Source organism: Chiloscyllium plagiosum, unplaced genomic scaffold, assembly GCF_037043375.1.
Source record: "Chiloscyllium plagiosum isolate Xiang-an unplaced genomic scaffold, Cpla_swu_hap1 HiC_scaffold_41, whole genome shotgun sequence".
Taxonomy (NCBI): Eukaryota; Metazoa; Chordata; class Chondrichthyes; order Orectolobiformes; family Hemiscylliidae; genus Chiloscyllium; species Chiloscyllium plagiosum.
Genome location: NW_028270179.1, coordinates 43,211,928 through 43,232,196, shown reverse-complemented (window position 1 = coordinate 43,232,196; position 20,269 = coordinate 43,211,928).

Below are 20,269 nucleotides of genomic sequence, written 5' to 3'. Positions count from 1 at the left end.
AGATTTACCAGGATGTTACCCTTTGGGACTAGGAGAGATTTACCAAGATGTTACCCTTTGGGGCTGGGAGAGATTTACCAGGATGTTTCCCTTTGGGGCTGCGAGAGATTTACCAGGATGTTACCCTTTGGGGATGGGAGAGATTTACCATGATGTTACCCTGGGGCTGGGAGAGATTTACCAGGATGTTACCCTTTGGGACTGGGAGAGATTTACCAGGATGTTACCCTTTAGGGCTGAGAGATTTACAAGGATGTTACCCTGGGACTGGGAGAGATTTACCAGGATGTTACCCTTTGGGGCTGGGAGTGATTTACCAGGATGTTACCCTTTAGGGCTGGGAGAGATTTACCAGGATGTTACCCTTTGGGGCTGGGAGAGATTTACCAGGATGTTACCCTGGGACTGGGAGAGATTTACCAGGATGTTACCCTGGGACTGGGAGAGATGTACGAGGATGTTACCCTGGGGCTGGGAGAGATTTACCTGGATGTAACCCTGTCCCTGGAGAGATTTATCAGGATGTTACCCTGGGACTGGGAGAGATGTACCAGGATGTTACCCTGGGACTGGGAGAGATTTACCAGGATGTTACCCTGGGGCTGGGAGAGATTTACCAGGATGTTACCCTGGGGCTGGGAGAGATTTACCAGGATGTTACCCTTTGGGACTGGGACGGATTTACCACGATGTTACCCTGGGACTGGGAGAGATTTACCAGGATGTTACCCTGGGACTGGGAGAGATTTACCAGGATGTTACCCTTTGGGGCTGGGAGAGATTTACAAGGATGTTACCCTGGGGTTCAGAGAGATTTACCAGGATATTACCCTGGGACTGGGAGAGATTTACCAGGATGTTACCCTTTGGGGCTGGGAGAGATTTTCCAGGATGTTACCCTGGGGCTGGGAGAGATTTACCAGGATGTTACCCTGGGGCTGGGAGAGATTTACCAGGATGTTACCCTGGGACTGGGAGAGATTTACCAGGATGTTACCCTCTGGGACTGGGAAAGATTCACCAGGATGTTCCTCTTTCGAGCTGGGAGAGATTTTCCAGGATGTTACCCTTTGGGGCTGGGAGTGATTTACCAGGATGTTACCCTTTAGGGCTGGGAGAGATTTACCAGGATGTTACCCTAGGGCTGGGAGATATTTACCAGGGTGTTACCCATTGGGGCTGGGAGAGATTTACCAGGATGTTACCTTTTGGGACTGGGAGAGATTTACCAGGATGTTACCCTGGGGCTGGGAGAGATTTACCAGGATGTTACCCTGGGGCTGGGAGAGATTTACCTGGATGTTACCCTTTGGAGCGGGGAGAGATTTACCAGGTTGTTACCCTGGGGATGGGAGTGATTTACCAGGATGTTACCCTTTGGAGCTGGGAGAGATATACCAGAATGTTACCCTGGGGGTGGGAGAGATTTACCAGGTTGTCACCCTGGGACTGGGAGAGATTTACCATGATGTTACCCTGGGGCTGGGAGAGATTTACCAGGATGTTCCCCTGGGGCTGGGAGAGATTTACCAGGATGTTACCCTTTGGAACTGGGAGAGATTTACCAGGATGCTACCTTTTAGGGCTGGGAGAGATTTACCAGGATGTTACCCTGGGACTAGGAGAGATTTACCAGGATGTTATCTTTTACGGCTGGGAGAGATTTACCAGGATGTTACCCTTTGGGACTGGGAGAGATTTACCAGGATGTTACCTTTTAGGGCTGGGAGAGATTTACCAGGATGTTCCCCTGGGACTGGGAGAGATTTACCAGGATGTTACCCTTTGGGGCTGGGAGTGATTTACCAGGATGTTACCCTTTAGGGCTGGGAGAGATTTACCAGGATGTTACCCTTTGGGGCTTGGAGAGATTTACCAGGATGTTACCCTGGGACTGGGAGAGATTTACCAGGATGTTACCCTGGGACTGGGAGAGATGTACGAGGATGTTACCCTGGGGCTGGGAGAGATTTACCTGGATGTCACCCTGTCCCTGGAGAGATTTATCAGGATGTTACCCTGGGACTGGTAGAGATTTACCAGGATGTTACCCTGGGGCTGGGAGAGATTTACCAGGATATTACCCTTTGGGGCAAGGAGAGATTTACCAGGATGTTACCCTGGGGCTGGGAGAGATTTACCAGGATGTTACCCTGGGGCTGGGAGAGATTCACCAGGATGTTACCCTGGGGCTGGGAGAGATTTACCAGGATGTTACCCTTTGGGACTGGGAGGGATTTACCAGGATGTTACCCTGGGACTGGGAGAGATTTACCAGGATGTTACCCTGGGACTGGGAGAGATTTACCAGGATGTTACCCTTTGGGGCTGGGAGAGATTTACAAGGATGTTACCCTGGGGTTCAGAGAGATTTACCAGGATATTACCCTGGGACTGGGAGAGATTTACCAGGATGTTACCCTTTGGGGCTGGGAGAGATTTTCCAGGATGTTACCCTGGGGCTGGGAGAGATTTACCAGGATGTTACCCTGGGGCTGGGAGAGATTTACCAGGATGTTACCCTGGGACTGGGAGAGATTTACCAGGATGTTACCCTCTGGGACTGGGAAAGATTCACCAGGATGTTCCTCTTTAGAGCTGGGAGAGATTTTCCAGGATGTTACCCTTTGGGGCTGGGAGTGATTTACCAGGATGTTACCCTTTAGGGCTGGGAGAGATTTACCAGGATGTTACCCTCGGGCTGGGAGATATTTACCAGGGTGTTACCCATTGGGGCTGGGAGAGATTTACCAGGATGTTACCTTTTGGGACTGGGAGAGATTTACCAGGATGTTACCCTGGGGCTGGGAGAGATTTACCAGGATGTTACCCTGGGGCTGGGAGAGATTTACCTGGATGATACCCTTTGGAGCGGGGAGAGATTTACCAGGTTGTTACCCTGGGGATGGGAGTGATTTACCAGGATGTTACCCTTTGGAGCTGGGAGAGATATACCAGAATGTTACCCTGGGGGTGGGAGAGATTTACCAGGTTGTCACCCTGGGACTGGGAGAGATTTACCATGATGTTACCCTGGGGCTGGGAGAGATTTACCAGGATGTTCCCCTGGGGCTGGGAGAGATTTACCAGGATGTTACCCTTTGGGACTGGGAGAGATTTACCAGGATGTTACCCTGGGGCTGGGAGAGATTTACCAGGATGTTACCCTGGGGCTGGGAGAGATTCACCAGGATGTTACCCTGGGGCTGGGAGAGATTTACCAGGATGTTACCCTTTGGGACTGGGAGGGATTTACCAGGATGTTACCCTGGGACTGGGATAGATTTACCAGGATGTTACCCTGGGACTGGGAGAGATTTACCAGGATGTTACCCTTTGGGGCTGGGAGAGATTTACAAGGATGTTACCCTGGGGTTCAGAGAGATTTACCAGGATATTACCCTGGGACTGGGAGAGATTTACCAGGATGTTACCCTTTGGGGCTGGGAGAGATTTTCCAGGATGTTACCCTGGGGCTGGGAGAGATTTACCAGGATGTTACCCTGGGATAAGGGAGAGATTTACCAGGATGTTACCCTGGGACTGGGAGAGATTTACCAGGATGTTACCCTCTGGGACTGGGAAAGATTCACCAGGATGTTCCTCTTTAGAGCTGGGAGAGATTTTCCAGGATGTTACCCTTTGGGGCTGGGAGTGATTTACCAGGATGTTACCCTTTAGGGCTGGGAGAGATTTACCAGGATGTTACCCTCGGGCTGGGAGATATTTACCAGGGTGTTACCCATTGGGGCTGGGAGAGATTTACCAGGATGTTACCTTTTGGGACTGGGAGAGATTTACTAGGATGTTACCCTGGGGCTGGGAGAGATTTACCAGGATGTTACCCTGGGGCTGGGAGAGATTTACCAGGATATTACCCTTTGGGGCAAGGAGAGATTTACCAGGATGTTACCCTGGGGCTGGGAGAGATTTACCAGGATGTTACCCTGGGGCTGGGAGAGATTCACCAGGATGTTACCCTGGGGCTGGGAGAGATTTACCAGGATGTTACCCTTTGGGACTGGGAGGGATTTACCAGGATGTTACCTTGGGACTGGGAGAGATTTACCAGGATGTTACCCTGGGACTGGGAGAGATTTACCAGGATGTTACCCTTTGGGGCTGGGAGAGATTTACAAGGATGTTACCCTGGGGTTCAGAGAGATTTACCAGGATATTACCCTGGGACTGGGAGAGATTTACCAGGATGTTACCCTTTGGGGCTGGGAGAGATTTACCAGGATGTTACCCTGGGGCTGGGAGAGATTTACCTGGATGTTACCCTTTGGAGCGGGGAGAGATTTACCAGGTTGTTACCCTGGGGATGGGAGTGATTTACCAGGATGTTACCCTTTGGAGCTGGGAGAGATATACCAGAATGTTACCCTGGGGGTGGGAGAGATTTACCAGGATGTTCCCCTGGGACTGGGAGAGATTTACCAGGATGTTACCCTGGGGCTGGGAGAGATTTAAAAGGATGTTCCCCTGGGGCTGGGAGAGATTTACCAGGATGTTACCCTTTGGGACTGGGAGAGATTTACCAGGATGCTACCTTTTAGGGCTGGGAGAGATTTACCGGGATGTTACCCTGGGACTGGGAGAGATTTACCAGGATGTTATCTTTTACGGCTGGGAGAGATTTACCAGGATGTTACCCTTTGGGACTGGGAGAGATTTACCAGGATGTTACCTTTTAGGGCTGGGAGAGATTTACCAGGATGTTACCCTGGGACTGGGAGAGATTTACCAGGATGTTACCCTTTGGGGCTGGGAGTGATTTACCAGGATGTTACCCTTTAGGGCTGGGAGAGATTTACCAGGATGTTACCCTTTGGGGCTTGGAGAGATTTACCAGGATGTTACCCTGGGACTGGGAGAGATTTACCAGGATGTTACCCTGGGACTGGGAGAGATGTACGAGGACGTTACCCTGGGGCTGGGAGAGATTTACCTGGATGTCACCCTGTCCCTGGAGAGATTTATCAGGATGTTACCCTGGGACTGGTAGAGATTTACCAGGATGTTACCCTGGGGCTGGGAGAGATTTACCAGGATATTACCCATTGGGGCAAGGAGAGATTTACCAGGATGTTACCCTGGGGCTGGGAGAGATTTACCAGGATGTTACCCTGGGGCTGGGAGAGATTTACCAGGATGTTACCCTTTGGGACTGGGAGGGATTTACCAGGATGTTACCCTGGGACTGGGAGAGATTTACCAGGATGTTACCCTGGGACTGGGAGAGATTTACCAGGATGTTACCCTTTGGGGCTGGGAGAGATTTACCAGGATGTTACCCTGGGGTTCAGAGAGATTTACCAGGATGTTACCCTGGGACTGGGAGAGATTTACCAGGATGTTACCCTTTGGGGCTGGGAGAGATTTTCCAGGATGTTACCCTGGGGCTGGGAGAGATTTACCAGGATGTTACCCTGGGGCTGGGAGAGATTTACCAGGATGTTACCCTGGGACTGGGAGAGATTTACCAGGATGTTACCCTCTGGGACTGGGAAAGATTCACCAGGATGTTACTCTTTAGAGCTGGGAGAGATTTTCCAGGATGTTACCCTTTGGGGCTGGGAGTGATTTACCAGGATGTTACCCTTTAGGGCTGAGAGAGATTTACCAGGATGTTACCCTAGGGCTGGGAGATATTTACCAGGGTGTTACACTTTGGGACTGGGAGAGATTTACCAGGATGTTACCCTGGGGCTGGGAGAGATTTACCAGGATGTTACCCTGGGGCTGGGAGAGATTTACCTGGATGTTACCTTTTGGGGCGGGGAGAGATTTACCAGGATGTTACCCCTTGGGGCTGGTAGAGATTTACTAGCATGTTACCCATTGGGGCTGGGAGAGATTTACCAGGATGTTACCCTGGGGCTGGGAGAGATTTACCAGGATGTTACCCATTGGGGCAGGGAGAGATTTACCAGGATGTTACCCTGGGGCTGGGAGAGATATACCAGGATGTTACCCTGGGACTGGGAGTGATTTACCAGGATGTTACCCTCGGGCTGGGAGAGATTTACCAGGATGTTACCCTGGGACTGGGAGTGATTTACCAGGATGTTACCCTTTGGGGCTGGGAGAGATTTACCAGGATGTTACCCTGGGGATGGGAGTAATTTACCAGGATGTTAACCTTTGGAGCTGGGAGAGATTTACCAGGATGTTACCCTTTGGGGCAAGGAGAGATTTACCAGGATGTTACCCTGGGACTGGGAGAGATTTACCAGGATGTTACCCTTTGGGACTGGGAGGGATTTACCAGGATGTTACCCTGGGACTGGGAGAGATTTACCAGGATGTTACCCTGGGACTGGGAGAGATTTACCAGGATGTTACCCTTTGGGGCTGGGAGAGATTTACAAGGATGTTACCCTGGGACTGGGAGAGATTTACCAGGATGTTACCCTGGGACTGGGAGAGATTTACCAGAATGTTACCCTTTGGGGCTGGGAGAGATTTTCCAGGATGTTACCCTGGGGCTGGGAGAGATTTACCAGGATGTTACCCTGGGGCTGGGAGAGATTTACCAGGATGTTACCCTGGGACTGGGAGAGATTTACGAGGATGTTACCCTCTGGGACAGGGAAAGATTCACCAGGATGTTACTCTTTAGAGCTGGGAGAGATTTTCCAGGATGTTACCCTTTGGGGCTGGGAGTGATTTACCAGGATGTTACCCTAGGGCTGGGAGATATTTACCAGGGTGTTACCCATTGGGGCTGGGAGAGATTTACCTGGATGTTACCCTTTGGGGCGGGGAGAGATTTACCAGGATGTTACCCTGGGGATGGGAGTGATTTACCAGGATGTTACCCTGGGGCTGGGAGAGATTTACCAGGATGTTACCCTGGGGCTGGGAGCGATTTACCAGGATGTTACCCTTTGGAGCTGGGAGAGATTTACCAGAATGTTACCCTGGGGGTGGGAGAGATTTACCAGGATGTTACCCTTTGGGACTGGGAGAGATTTACCAAGATGTTACCCTTTGGGGCTGGGAGAGATTTACCAGGATGTTTCCCTTTGGGGCTGCGAGAGATTTACCAGGATGTTACCCTTTGGGGATGGGAGAGATTTACCAGGATGTTACCCTGGGGCTGGGAGAGATTTACCAGGATGTTACCCTTTGGGACTGGGAGAGATTTACCAGGATGTTACCTTTTAGGGCTGGAGAGATTTACAAGGATGTTACCCTGGGACTGGGAGAGATTTACCAGGATGTTACCCTTTGGGGCTGGGAGTGATTTACCAGGATGTTACCCTTTAGGGCTGGGAGAGATTTACCAGGATGTTACCCTTTGGGGCTGGGAGAGATTTACCAGGATGTTACCCTGGGACTGGGAGAGATTTACCAGGATGTTACCCTGGGACTGGGAGAGATGTACGAGGATGTTACCCTGGGGCTGGGAGAGATTTACCTGGATGTAACCCTGTCCCTGGAGAGATTTATCAGGATGTTACCCTGGGACTGGGAGAGATTTACCAGGATGTTACCCTGGGACTGGGAGAGATTTACCAGGATGTTACCCTGGGGCTGGGAGAGATTTACCAGGATGTTACCCTGGGGCTGGGAGAGATTTACCAGGATGTTACCCTTTGGGACTGGGACGGATTTACCAGGATGTTACCCTGGGACTGGGAGAGATTTACCAGGATGTTACCCTGGGACTGGGAGAGATTTACCAGGATGTTACCCTTTGGGGCTGGGAGAGATTTACAAGGATGTTACCCTGGGGTTCAGAGAGATTTACCAGGATATTACCCTGGGACTGGGAGAGATTTACCAGGATGTTACCCTTTGGGGCTGGGAGATATTTTCCAGGATGTTACCCTGGGGCTGGGAGAGATTTACCAGGATGTTACCCTGGGGCTGGGAGAGATTTACCAGGATGTTACCCTGGGACTGGGAGAGATTTACCAGGATGTTACCCTCTGGGACTGGGAGAGATTTACCAGGATGTTACCCTGGGACTGGGAGAGATTTACCAGGATGTTACCCTGGGACTGGGAGAGATTTACCAGGATGTTACCCTCTGGGACTGGGAGAGATTTACCAGGATGTTACCCTGGGGCTGGGAGAGATTTACCAGGATGTTACCCTCTGGGACTGGGAAAGATTCACCAGGATGTTCCTCTTTAGAGCTGGGAGAGATTTTCCAGGATGTTACCCTTTGGGGCTGGGAGTGATTTACCAGGATGTTACCCTTTAGGGCTGGGAGAGATTTACCAGGATGTTACCCTAGGGCTGGGAGATATTTACCAGGGTGTTACCCATTGGGGCTGGGAGAGATATACCAGGATGTTACCCTGGGACTGGGAGTGATTTACCAGGATGTTACCCTCGGGCTGGGAGAGATTTACCAGGATGTTACCCTGGGACTGGGAGTGATTTACCAGGATGTTACCCTTTGGGGCTGGGAGAGATTTACCAGGATGTTACCCTGGGGATGGGAGTAATTTACCAGGATGTTAACCTTTGGAGCTGGGAGAGATTTACCAGGATGTTACCCTGGGAACAGGGAGAGATTTACCAGGATGTTACCCTGGGACCGGTGAGAGATTTACCAGGATGTTACCCTGGGGCTGGGAGACATTTACCAGGATGTTACCCTGGAGCTGGGAGAGATTTACCAGGATGTTACCCTTTGGGGCAAGGAGAGATTTACCAGGATGTTACCCTGGGACTGGGAGAGATTTACCAGGATGTTACCCTTTGGGACTGGGAGGGATTTACCAGGATGTTACCCTGGGACTGGGAGAGATTTACCAGGATGTTACCCTGGGACTGGGAGAGATTTACCAGGATGTTACCCTTTGGGGCTGGGAGAGATTTACAAGGATGTTACCCTGGGGTTCTGAGAGATTTACCAGGATGTTACCCTGGGACTGGGAGAGATTTACCAGAATGTTACCCTTTGGGGCTGGGAGAGATTTTCCAGGATGTTACCCTGGGGCTGGGAGAGATTTACCAGGATGTTACCCTGGGGCTGGGAGAGATTTACCAGGATGTTACCCTGGGACTGGGAGAGATTTACGAGGATGTTACCCTCTGGGACAGGGAAAGATTCACCAGGATGTTACTCTTTAGAGCTGGGAGAGATTTTCCAGGATGTTACCCTTTGGGGCTGGGAGTGATTTACCAGGATGTTACCCTAGGGCTGGGAGATATTTACCAGGGTGTTACCCATTGGGGCTGGGAGAGATTTACCTGGATGTTACCCTTTGGGGCGGGGAGAGATTTACCAGGATGTTACCCTGGGGATGGGAGTGATTTACCAGGATGTTACCCTGGGGCTGGGAGAGATTTACCAGGATGTTACCCTGGGGCTGGGAGCGATTTACCAGGATGTTACCCTTTGGAGCTGGGAGAGATTTACCAGAATGTTACCCTGGGGGTGGGAGAGATTTACCAGGATGTTACCCTTTGGGACTGGGAGAGATTTACCAAGATGTTACCCTTTGGGGCTGGGAGAGATTTACCAGGATGTTTCCCTTTGGGGCTGCGAGAGATTTACCAGGATGTTACCCTTTGGGGATGGGAGAGATTTACCAGGATGTTACCCTGGGGCTGGGAGAGATTTACCAGGATGTTACCCTTTGGGACTGGGAGAGATTTACCAGGATGTTACCTTTTAGGGCTGGAGAGATTTACAAGGATGTTACCCTGGGACTGGGAGAGATTTACCAGGATGTTACCCTTTGGGGCTGGGAGTGATTTACCAGGATGTTACCCTTTAGGGCTGGGAGAGATTTACCAGGATGTTACCCTTTGGGGCTGGGAGAGATTTACCAGGATGTTACCCTGGGACTGGGAGAGATTTACCAGGATGTTACCCTGGGACTGGGAGAGATGTACGAGGATGTTACCCTGGGGCTGGGAGAGATTTACCTGGATGTAACCCTGTCCCTGGAGAGATTTATCAGGATGTTACCCTGGGACTGGGAGAGATTTACCAGGATGTTACCCTGGGACTGGGAGAGATTTACCAGGATGTTACCCTGGGGCTGGGAGAGATTTACCAGGATGTTACCCTGGGGCTGGGAGAGATTTACCAGGATGTTACCCTTTGGGACTGGGACGGATTTACCAGGATGTTACCCTGGGACTGGGAGAGATTTACCAGGATGTTACCCTGGGACTGGGAGAGATTTACCAGGATGTTACCCTTTGGGGCTGGGAGAGATTTACAAGGATGTTACCCTGGGGTTCAGAGAGATTTACCAGGATATTACCCTGGGACTGGGAGAGATTTACCAGGATGTTACCCTTTGGGGCTGGGAGATATTTTCCAGGATGTTACCCTGGGGCTGGGAGAGATTTACCAGGATGTTACCCTGGGGCTGGGAGAGATTTACCAGGATGTTACCCTGGGACTGGGAGAGATTTACCAGGATGTTACCCTCTGGGACTGGGAGAGATTTACCAGGATGTTACCCTGGGACTGGGAGAGATTTACCAGGATGTTACCCTGGGACTGGGAGAGATTTACCAGGATGTTACCCTCTGGGACTGGGAGAGATTTACCAGGATGTTACCCTGGGGCTGGGAGAGATTTACCAGGATGTTACCCTCTGGGACTGGGAAAGATTCACCAGGATGTTCCTCTTTAGAGCTGGGAGAGATTTTCCAGGATGTTACCCTTTGGGGCTGGGAGTGATTTACCAGGATGTTACCCTTTAGGGCTGGGAGAGATTTACCAGGATGTTACCCTAGGGCTGGGAGATATTTACCAGGGTGTTACCCATTGGGGCTGGGAGAGATTTACCAGGATGTTACCTTTTGGGACTGGGAGAGATTTACCAGGATGTTACCCTGGGGCTGGGAGAGATTTACCAGGATGTTACCCTGGGGCTGGGAGAGATTTACCTGGATGTTACCCTTTGGAGCGGGGAGAGATTTACCAGGTTGTTACCCTGGGGATGGGAGTGATTTACCAGGATGTTACCCTTTGGAGCTGGGAGAGATATACCAGAATGTTACCCTGGGGGTGGGAGAGATTTACCGGTTGTCACCCTGGGACTGGGAGAGATTTACCATGATGTTACCCTGGGGCTGGGAGAGATTTACCAGGATGTTCCCCTGGGGCTGGGAGAGATTTACCAGGATGTTACCCTTTGGAACTGGGAGAGATTTACCAGGATGCTACCTTTTAGGGCTGGGAGAGATTTACCAGGATGTTACCCTGGGACTAGGAGAGATTTACCAGGATGTTATCTTTTACGGCTGGGAGAGATTTACCAGGATGTTACCCTTTGGGACTGGGAGAGATTTACCAGGATGTTACCTTTTAGGGCTGGGAGAGATTTACCAGGATGTTCCCCTGGGACTGGGAGAGATTTACCAGGATGTTACCCTTTGGGGCTGGGAGTGATTTACCAGGATGTTACCCTTTAGGGCTGGGAGAGATTTACCAGGATGTTACCCTTTGGGGCTTGGAGAGATTTACCAGGATGTTACCCTGGGACTGGGAGAGATTTACCAGGATGTTACCCTGGGGCTGGGAGAGATTCACCAGGATGTTACCCTGGGGCTGGGAGAGATTTACCAGGATGTTACCCTTTGGGACTGGGAGGGATTTACCAGGATGTTACCCTGGGACTGGGAGAGATTTACCAGGATGTTACCCTGGGACTGGGAGAGATTTACCAGGATGTTACCCTTTGGGGCTGGGAGAGATTTACAAGGATGTTACCCTGGGGTTCAGAGAGATTTACCAGGATATTACCCTGGGACTGGGAGAGATTTACCAGGATGTTACCCTTTGGGGCTGGGAGAGATTTTCCAGGATGTTACCCTGGGGCTGGGAGAGATTTACCAGGATGTTACCCTGGGGCTGGGAGAGATTTACCAGGATGTTACCCTGGGACTGGGAGAGATTTACCAGGATGTTACCCTCTGGGACTGGGAAAGATTCACCAGGATGTTCCTCTTTAGAGCTGGGAGAGATTTTCCAGGATGTTACCCTTTGGGGCTGGGAGTGATTTACCAGGATGTTACCCTTTAGGGCTGGGAGAGATTTACCAGGATGTTACCCTCGGGCTGGGAGATATTTACCAGGGTGTTACCCATTGGGGCTGGGAGAGATTTACCAGGATGTTACCTTTTGGGACTGGGAGAGATTTACCAGGATGTTACCCTGGGGCTGGGAGAGATTTACCAGGATGTTACCCTGGGGCTGGGAGAGATTTACCTGGATGTTACCCTTTGGAGCGGGGAGAGATTTACCAGGTTGTTACCCTGGGGATGGGAGTGATTTACCAGGATGTTACCCTTTGGAGCTGGGAGAGATATACCAGAATGTTACCCTGGGGGTGGGAGAGATTTACCAGGTTGTCACCCTGGGACTGGGAGAGATTTACCATGATGTTACCCTGGGGCTGGGAGAGATTTACCAGGATGTTCCCCTGGGGCTGGGAGAGATTTACCAGGATGTTACCCTTTGGGACTGGGAGAGATTTACCAGGATGTTACTCTGGGGCTGGGAGAGATTTACCAGGATGTTACCCTGGGGCTGGGAGAGATTCACCAGGATGTTACCCTGGGGCTGGGAGAGATTTACCAGGATGTTACCCTTTGGGACTGGGAGGGATTTACCAGGATGTTACCCTGGGACTGGGAGAGATTTACCAGGATGTTACCCTGGGACTGGGAGAGATTTACCAGGATGTTACCCTTTGGGGCTGGGAGAGATTTACAAGGATGTTACCCTGGGGTTCAGAGAGATTTACCAGGATATTACCCTGGGACTGGGAGAGATTTACCAGGATGTTACCCTTTGGGGCTGGGAGAGATTTTCCAGGATGTTACCCTGGGGCTGGGAGAGATTTACCAGGATGTTACCCTGGGATAAGGGAGAGATTTACCAGGATGTTACCCTTTGGGACTGGGAGAGATTTACCAGGATGTTACCCTGGGGCTGGGAGAGATTTTCCAGGATGTTACCCTTTGGGGCTGGGAGTGATTTACCAGGATGTTACCCTTTAGGGCTGGGAGAGATTTACCAGGATGTTACCCTCGGGCTGGGAGATATTTACCAGGGTGTTACCCATTGGGGCTGGGAGAGATTTACCAGGATGTTACCTTTTGGGACTGGGAGAGATTTACCAGGATGTTACCCTGGGGCTGGGAGAGATTTACCAGGATGTTACCCTGGGGCTGGGAGAGATTTACCAGGATATTACCCTTTGGGGCAAGGAGAGATTTACCAGGATGTTACCCTGGGGCTGGGAGAGATTTACCAGGATGTTACCCTGGGGCTGGGAGAGATTCACCAGGATGTTACCCTGGGGCTGGGAGAGATTTACCAGGATGTTACCCTTTGGGACTGGGAGGGATTTACCAGGATGTTACCCTGGGACTGGGAGAGATTTACCAGGATGTTACCCTGGGACTGGGAGAGATTTACCAGGATGTTACCCTTTGGGGCTGGGAGAGATTTACAAGGATGTTACCCTGGGGTTCAGAGAGATTTACCAGGATATTACCCTGGGACTGGGAGAGATTTACCAGGATGTTACCCTTTGGGGCTGGGAGAGATTTACCAGGATGTTACCCTGGGGCTGGGAGAGATTTACCTGGATGTTACCCTTTGGAGCGGGGAGAGATTTACCAGGTTGTTACCCTGGGGATGGGAGTGATTTACCAGGATGTTACCCTTTGGAGCTGGGAGAGATATACCAGAATGTTACCCTGGGGGTGGGAGAGATTTACCAGGTTGTCACCCTGGGACTGGGAGAGATTTACCATGATGTTACCCTGGGGCTGGGAGAGATTTAAAAGGATGTTCCCCTGGGGCTGGGAGAGATTTACCAGGATGTTACCCTTTGGGACTGGGAGAGATTTACCAGGATGCTACCTTTTAGGGCTGGGAGAGATTTACCAGGATGTTACCCTGGGACTGGGAGAGATTTACCAGGATGTTATCTTTTACGGCTGGGAGAGATTTACCAGGATGTTACCCTTTGGGACTGGGAGAGATTTACCAGGATGTTACCTTTTAGGGCTGGGAGAGATTTACCAGGATGTTACCCTGGGACTGGGAGAGATTTACCAGGATGTTACCCTTTGGGGCTGGGAGTGATTTACCAGGATGTTACCCTTTAGGGCTGGGAGAGATTTACCAGGATGTTACCCTTTGGGGCTTGGAGAGATTTACCAGGATGTTACCCTGGGACTGGGAGAGATTTACCAGGATGTTACCCTGGGACTGGGAGAGATGTACGAGGATGTTACCCTGGGGCTGGGAGAGATTTACCTGGATGTCACCCTGTCCCTGGAGAGATTTATCAGGATGTTACCCTGGGACTGGTAGAGATTTACCAGGATGTTACCCTTTGGGACTGGGAGAGATTTACCAGGATGTTACCTTTTAGGGCTGGAGAGATTTACAAGGATGTTACCCTGGGACTGGGAGAGATTTACCAGGATGTTACCCTTTGGGGCTGGGAGTGATTTACCAGGATGTTACCCTTTAGGGCTGGGAGAGATTTACCAGGATGTTACCCTTTGGGGCTGGGAGAGATTTACCAGGATGTTACCCTGGGACTGGGAGAGATTTACCAGGATGTTACCCTGGGACTGGGAGAGATGTACGAGGATGTTACCCTGGGGCTGGGAGAGATTTACCTGGATGTAACCCTGTCCCTGGAGAGATTTATCAGGATGTTACCCTGGGACTGGGAGAGATTTACCAGGATGTTACCCTGGGACTGGGAGAGATTTACCAGGATGTTACCCTGGGGCTGGGAGAGATTTACCAGGATGTTACCCTGGGGCTGGGAGAGATTTACCAGGATGTTACCCTTTGGGACTGGGACGGATTTACCAGGATGTTACCCTGGGACTGGGAGAGATTTACCAGGATGTTACCCTGGGACTGGGAGAGATTTACCAGGATGTTACCCTTTGGGGCTGGGAGAGATTTACAAGGATGTTACCCTGGGGTTCAGAGAGATTTACCAGGATATTACCCTGGGACTGGGAGAGATTTACCAGGATGTTACCCTTTGGGGCTGGGAGATATTTTCCAGGATGTTACCCTGGGGCTGGGAGAGATTTACCAGGATGTTACCCTGGGGCTGGGAGAGATTTACCAGGATGTTACCCTGGGACTGGGAGAGATTTACCAGGATGTTACCCTCTGGGACTGGGAGAGATTTACCAGGATGTTACCCTGGGACTGGGAGAGATTTACCAGGATGTTACCCTGGGACTGGGAGAGATTTACCAGGATGTTACCCTCTGGGACTGGGAGAGATTTACCAGGATGTTACCCTGGGGCTGGGAGAGATTTACCAGGATGTTACCCTCTGGGACTGGGAAAGATTCACCAGGATGTTCCTCTTTAGAGCTGGGAGAGATTTTCCAGGATGTTACCCTTTGGGGCTGGGAGTGATTTACCAGGATGTTACCCTTTAGGGCTGGGAGAGATTTACCAGGATGTTACCCTAGGGCTGGGAGATATTTACCAGGGTGTTACCCATTGGGGCTGGGAGAGATTTACCAGGATGTTACCTTTTGGGACTGGGAGAGATTTACCAGGATGTTACCCTGGGGCTGGGAGAGATTTACCAGGATGTTACCCTGGGGCTGGGAGAGATTTACCTGGATGTTACCCTTTGGAGCGGGGAGAGATTTACCAGGTTGTTACCCTGGGGATGGGAGTGATTTACCAGGATGTTACCCTTTGGAGCTGGGAGAGATATACCAGAATGTTACCCTGGGGGTGGGAGAGATTTACCGGTTGTCACCCTGGGACTGGGAGAGATTTACCATGATGTTACCCTGGGGCTGGGAGAGATTTACCAGGATGTTCCCCTGGGGCTGGGAGAGATTTACCAGGATGTTACCCTTTGGAACTGGGAGAGATTTACCAGGATGCTACCTTTTAGGGCTGGGAGAGATTTACCAGGATGTTACCCTGGGACTAGGAGAGATTTACCAGGATGTTATCTTTTACGGCTGGGAGAGATTTACCAGGATGTTACCCTTTGGGACTGGGAGAGATTTACCAGGATGTTACCTTTTAGGGCTGGGAGAGATTTACCAGGATGTTCCCCTGGGACTGGGAGAGATTTACCAGGATGTTACCCTTTGGGGCTGGGAGTGATTTACCAGGATGTTACCCTTTAGGGCTGGGAGAGATTTACCAGGATGTTACCCTTTGGGGCTTGGAGAGATTTACCAGGATGTTACCCTGGGACTGGGAGAGATTTACCAGGATGTTACCCTGGGGCTGGGAGAGATTCACCAGGATGTTACCCTGGGGCTGGGAGAGATTTACCAGGATGTTACCCTTTGGGACTGGGAGGGATTTACCAGGATGTTACCCTGGGACTGGGAGAGATTTACCAGGATGTTACCCTGGGACTGGGAGAGATTTACCAGGATGTTACCCTTTGGGGCTGGGAGAGATTTACAAGGATGTTACCCTGGGGTTCAGAGAGATTTACCAGGATATTACCCTGGGACTGGGAGAGATTTACCAGGATGTTACCCTTTGGGGCTGGGAGAGATTTTCCAGGATGTTACCCTGGGGCTGGGAGAGATTTACCAGGATGTTACCCTGGGGCTGGGAGAGATTTACCAGGATGTTACCCTGGGACTGGGAGAGATTTACCAGGATGTTACCCTCTGGGACTGGGAAAGATTCACCAGGATGTTCCTCTTTAGAGCTGGGAGAGATTTTCCAGGATGTTACCCTTTGGGGCTGGGAGTGATTTACCAGGATGTTACCCTTTAGGGCTGGGAGAGATTTACCAGGATGTTACCCTCGGGCTGGGAGATATTTACCAGGGTGTTACCCATTGGGGCTGGGAGAGATTTACCAGGATGTTACCTTTTGGGACTGGGAGAGATTTACCAGGATGTTACCCTGGGGCTGGGAGAGATTTACCAGGATGTTACCCTGGGGCTGGGAGAGATTTACCTGGATGTTACCCTTTGGAGCGGGGAGAGATTTACCAGGTTGTTACCCTGGGGATGGGAGTGATTTACCAGGATGTTACCCTTTGGAGCTGGGAGAGATATACCAGAATGTTACCCTGGGGGTGGGAGAGATTTACCAGGTTGTCACCCTGGGACTGGGAGAGATTTACCATGATGTTACCCTGGGGCTGGGAGAGATTTACCAGGATGTTCCCCTGGGGCTGGGAGAGATTTACCAGGATGTTACCCTTTGGGACTGGGAGAGATTTACCAGGATGTTACTCTGGGGCTGGGAGAGATTTACCAGGATGTTACCCTGGGGCTGGGAGAGATTCACCAGGATGTTACCCTGGGGCTGGGAGAGATTTACCAGGATGTTACCCTTTGGGACTGGGAGGGATTTACCAGGATGTTACCCTGGGACTGGGAGAGATTTACCAGGATGTTACCCTGGGACTGGGAGAGATTTACCAGGATGTTACCCTTTGGGGCTGGGAGAGATTTACAAGGATGTTACCCTGGGGTTCAGAGAGATTTACCAGGATATTACCCTGGGACTGGGAGAGATTTACCAGGATGTTACCCTTTGGGGCTGGGAGAGATTTTCCAGGATGTTACCCTGGGGCTGGGAGAGATTTACCAGGATGTTACCCTGGGATAAGGGAGAGATTTACCAGGATGTTACCCTTTGGGACTGGGAGAGATTTACCAGGATGTTACCCTGGGGCTGGGAGAGATTTTCCAGGATGTTACCCTTTGGGGCTGGGAGTGATTTACCAGGATGTTACCCTTTAGGGCTGGGAGAGATTTACCAGGATGTTACCCTCGGGCTGGGAGATATTTACCAGGGTGTTACCCATTGGGGCTGGGAGAGATTTACCAGGATGTTACCTTTTGGGACTGGGAGAGATTTACCAGGATGTTACCCTGGGGCTGGGAGAGATTTACCAGGACGTTACCCTGGGGCTGGGAGAGATTTACCAGGATGTTACCCTGGGGCTGGGAGAGATTTACCAGGATATTACCCTTTGGGGCAAGGAGAGATTTACCAGGATGTTACCCTGGGGCTGGGAGAGATTTACCAGGATGTTACCCTGGGGCTGGGAGAGATTCACCAGGATGTTACCCTGGGGCTGGGAGAGATTTACCAGGATGTTACCCTTTGGGACTGGGAGGGATTTACCAGGATGTTACCCTGGGACTGGGAGAGATTTACCAGGATGTTACCCTGGGACTGGGAGAGATTTACCAGGATGTTACCCTTTGGGGCTGGGAGAGATTTACAAGGATGTTACCCTGGGGTTCAGAGAGATTTACCAGGATATTACCCTGGGACTGGGAGAGATTTACCAGGATGTTACCCTTTGGGGCTGGGAGAGATTTACCAGGATGTTACCCTGGGGCTGGGAGAGATTTACCTGGATGTTACCCTTTGGAGCGGGGAGAGATTTACCAGGTTGTTACCCTGGGGATGGGAGTGATTTACCAGGATGTTACCCTTTGGAGCTGGGAGAGATATACCAGAATGTTACCCTGGGGGTGGGAGAGATTTACCAGGTTGTCACCCTGGGACTGGGAGAGATTTACCATGATGTTACCCTGGGGCTGGGAGAGATTTAAAAGGATGTTCCCCTGGGGCTGGGAGAGATTTACCAGGATGTTACCCTTTGGGACTGGGAGAGATTTACCAGGATGCTACCTTTTAGGGCTGGGAGAGATTTACCAGGATGTTACCCTGGGACTGGGAGAGATTTACCAGGATGTTATCTTTTACGGCTGGGAGAGATTTACCAGGATGTTACCCTTTGGGACTGGGAGAGATTTACCAGGATGTTACCTTTTAGGGCTGGGAGAGATTTACCAGGATGTTACCCTGGGACTGGGAGAGATTTACCAGGATGTTACCCTTTGGGGCTGGGAGTGATTTACCAGGATGTTACCCTTTAGGGCTGGGAGAGATTTACCAGGATGTTACCCTTTGGGGCTTGGAGAGATTTACCAGGATGTTACCCTGGGACTGGGAGAGATTTACCAGGATGTTACCCTGGGACTGGGAGAGATGTACGAGGATGTTACCCTGGGGCTGGGAGAGATTTACCTGGATGTCACCCTGTCCCTGGAGAGATTTATCAGGATGTTACCCTGGGACTGGTAGAGATTTACCAGGATGTTACCCTGGGGCTGGGAGAGATTTACCAGGATATTACCCATTGGGGCAAGGAGAGATTTACCAGGATGTTACCCTGGGGCTGGGAGAGATTTACCAGGATGTTACCCTGGGGCTGGGAGAGATTTACCAGGATGTTACCCTTTGGGACTGGGAGGGATTTACCAGGATGTTACCCTGGGACTGGGAGAGATTTACCAGGATGTTACCCTGGGACTGGGAGAGATTTACCAGGATGTTACCCTTTGGGGCTGGGAGAGATTTACCAGGATGTTACCCTGGGGTTCAGAGAGATTTACCAGGATGTTACCCTGGGACTGGGAGAGATTTACCAGGATGTTACCCTTTGGGGCTGGGAGAGATTTTCCAGGATGTTACCCTGGGGCTGGGAGAGATTTACCAGGATGTTACCCTGGGGCTGGGAGAGATTTACCAGGATGTTACCCTGGGACTGGGAGAGATTTACCAGGATGTTACCCTCTGGGACTGGGAAAGATTCACCAGGATGTTACTCTTTAGAGCTGGGAGAGATTTTCCAGGATGTTACCCTTTGGGGCTGGGAGTGATTTACCAGGATGTTACCCTTTAGGGCTGAGAGAGATTTACCAGGATGTTACCCTAGGGCTGGGAGATATTTACCAGGGTGTTACACTTTGGGACTGGGAGAGATTTACCAGGATGTTACCTTTTGGGACTGGGAGAGATTTACCAGGATGTTACCCTGGGGCTGGGAGAGATTTACCAGGATGTTACCCTGGGGCTGGGAGAGATTTACCTGGATGTTACCTTTTGGGGCGGGGAGAGATTTACCAGGATGTTACCCCTTGGGGCTGGTAGAGATTTACTAGCATGTTACCCATTGGGGCTGGGAGAGATTTACCAGGATGTTACCCTTTGGGGCTGGGAGAGATTTACCAGGATGTTACCCTGGGGATGGGAGTAATTTACCAGGATGTTAACCTTTGGAGCTGGGAGAGATTTACCAGGATGTTACCCTGGGAACAGGGAGAGATTTACCAGGATGTTACCCTGGGACCGGTGAGAGATTTACCAGGATGTTACCCTGGGGCTGTGAGAGATTTACCAGGATGTTACCCTGGGGCTGGGAGACATTTACCAGGATGTTACCCTGGAGCTGGGAGAGATTTACCAGGATGTTAACCTTTG